Source organism: Alosa alosa, chromosome 12 (genome assembly GCF_017589495.1).
Source record: "Alosa alosa isolate M-15738 ecotype Scorff River chromosome 12, AALO_Geno_1.1, whole genome shotgun sequence".
In the NCBI taxonomy this organism is placed as follows: domain Eukaryota; kingdom Metazoa; phylum Chordata; class Actinopteri; order Clupeiformes; family Clupeidae; genus Alosa; species Alosa alosa.
The window spans coordinates 23,438,199-23,441,403 of record NC_063200.1 but is presented as its reverse complement, the minus strand read 5'-3'; positions in this window follow the sequence as shown (position 1 = coordinate 23,441,403).

Below are 3,205 nucleotides of genomic sequence, written 5' to 3'. Positions count from 1 at the left end.
ATACAGTTCGTGGAGCTTGTCATTCGTATTTATGACACACGTAATGTGTCATGTGACTCTTGTTGTACAACCAACCTCCGTAGTGGGCGTGTCCTTCATATGCTTCGGTTTATCTATGGCAAAAACATATATGGAACAGTGTAGAAAACAGACCACACCTTTATGTCAGTTACATAGCTATTAAATAGAAAGAGAAACTGTCATGTAGGCCTACCTTAGGCTACTTCGCGGGAACTTTCAAGACACAGTTATGAGGCTATGAGGAATTGGTGCAGCGTTGCAAAACAGATTTTTGGTGGCATGTGGGTAATCGAATTATGTACTAGAACAGTCATCTCTCTATCCCTTAAATCTGTAGCCTACCTGAATCCTGTAGGCGTTTCAAGTGAGTCAGTAGGCTACTCTTGTATAAATCGGACTCGTCGTATTATCTAATCTCATATTATCTTATCTACTCAAATTGCAACATTTAGAGAAGAACTTCTCAACTAATATATAATAATACTTACAGTGCGAAATACCACATAAGGCATTTCGTCTAATAAGGCATAAGGCATTATTGCACTTATGATGAAACTGTAATTATTATAAATTGCCTCTCTGTTTCACTCTTTGGCTGATAATATTTCATATAAATTAAGAAGGACATCACCTGTCAACTTTATAGAGCACCACTCTAAATGTAAGAGTGCCATTTATATCTATCCCTGGGAAACTCCTCTCATCTGTATTGTCTGTTCTTACTCAATGCTGTCACCTATTTATCAAGGTCTAGAATTACATGGGTCCTATTTATTTCAAGTCTTCTGTCCTCTGTCGGAGTCCTTTGATTGCTATCAGCTCAGGGCCTCTTCAGTACGCCTTACCCCTGTGTCTGGGCTCCTCTCTCACGCTCCAAGAAGCTCTGAGTTACCTGTGACAATCACTCTGACAACAGGTGACCCTCTCAGTCTGAAAATGGTGAATGATCCCTTTTGAGGCCTCCTCTGTTCTTGTTACTGTTTGATGGAGAGATGCCTGATAAAGTAGAAATTTGACTCATCACTGCAGGAAAGGGCAGTTCCATAGATAGTTCCCCATTCAGTTGTATGTGCGTGTCTGAGAGTCACACTATACTGTAATTGGGCATCACAAAACCACATAGCTACTTAGATAGCCACCACCACCTCCACAAACATCAGTGCAGCTTAGTGATTGGTTTCTTCCACACACGCCGTTGGGAATTGTGGCCATAGTTCAGTCTTTGTTTCATCAGACCAGATGAAACAAAGACTCCCGGCAAAAAATGGCTTCAAAAAACTCCCGGCAAAAAATGGCTTCCATCTGTCCACTCCACCAAAAAGGCCTGAATGGTGGAGTGCTGCACTGATGTCTGCCCTTCTTTACACTTCTCTCATCCTCTCAAAGGAACTCTGGATCTCATTCATAGTGACCATTAGGTCCTTGGTTACCTGTCTGACCAAGGCCCTTTGTGAGCAGCCAGATCTAGGAAGACTGTTGGTTGTTCCAAACTTTTCCATTTGAGAATAATGGAGGGCTCTTGGGCACTTTCAATGCTGCAGAAAGTTTCTTGTATCCTTCCCCAGGTCTGTGTCTTCACTCAACCCTGTCTTGCAGGTCTACAGACAATTCTCTCAACCTTGAGGCTTGGTTTTCACTCTGACATATACCATCAACTTTGAGACCTTATATAAAGAGATGTGTGCCTCTCTTAATAATGTCCAATGAATTCATTTAGGCACAGGTGGACTCCAATCAAGTTGTAGAAGCATCTCAAGGACCATTGATATAAGTATGCACCAGAGCTCAATTGTAAGTATCAAAGGGTCTGAATACTTATGTAAATGAAATATTTCAGTCTTTTATTTTTTATGAATTTACAAAACACTTCAAACACCTGCTTTTTTGATGAGTGTTGGGGTATTGTGTGTAAAATGAATTGAATCCATTTTAAGATGAGTCTGAAACTCATGTGGAAAACTTGAAAGGGACTGAAATCTTTCCAGTTGCACTGTAAAACCAACCTCCTGTAGCCTACTAAATACTGCAGTGCAGACACAGACATGCACACACACACACACACACACACACACACACACACACACACACACACACACACACACACATACTGTACACACGCACACACACACACACACACACGCACATACTGTACACACGCACACACACACACACACACACCCCCTGAATCTCCCCCCACCCTTTCCGCACTGTTACTTCTCAATGGTTTGGCTTGTCTATTGTTAACTTTCACTGAATGAGTGTTTGAGTCACAAATGATTAGCTTGCGTTATAGCCCCATCTTGTGGCCAAGGTTGGTAGCTTTCCTGAGCTCAATTTATCACTGTCATTTGTTCCGTTAGTCAAAGGGAATTACACAGGTTTCTCTTGGTAACTGATAATGAATTGTTTATCAGCACAAAGATCTTTTGCATTAATAATTCCCTCAATCTATTTGCCACACATACACCCATACAGTTTGTCTTATCTGTTTGAAACATGATAAAGGATTCAACAAACTCAACAAACAAATTGTTGACAAATCAACAAAGTCTTTATTATTAGTATTATCTCAACTCATGGAACGACTTCTTGGTGTTTATTTTTGTATTATTATATATGAAAATCTTGGAGGAGGGTGCTGGCCAGGAGGTATATCGAATTAAAAATAGAGTAGCCGCACACTCTGATGTATGTTTATGAGCTGACGTTTCGGCACCCAGCCTTTATCAAGTTTTAATGATAATCATTAAACTTTGATAAAGGCTGCATGTGCCGAAAGATTGGTTAATAAACATAAAGAGATCAGAGTTTGTGGCTACTGTAATTTTTATTATTATTATATATATTTTTAAAAACTACGTAGAGATTGTCACTGAATCAGTCAGATAAGACAATTTGCACTTGAATGAACAATGAAACACTACTGAAAAGTCATTCAATCATTTTTATAGGGATAGGGAGGAGAGGCAAAAGGAGAAGTTGTTACAGATTGGAGTAGTTGTCCTATAGGCTTATCTTGCGATGATTGTAGAGCAGTGAGAAAGGAAGTAGAAAAGACAGAGTGGTGTGATTATATGCAAATCATTCAAAAGCTTTTACAGCCACTGCTGTAAAAGCCACTGTACTACCACATTGTCCATTAGTGTTTGGAGAAATATTTTACAGACTTTTTACAATAACTTTT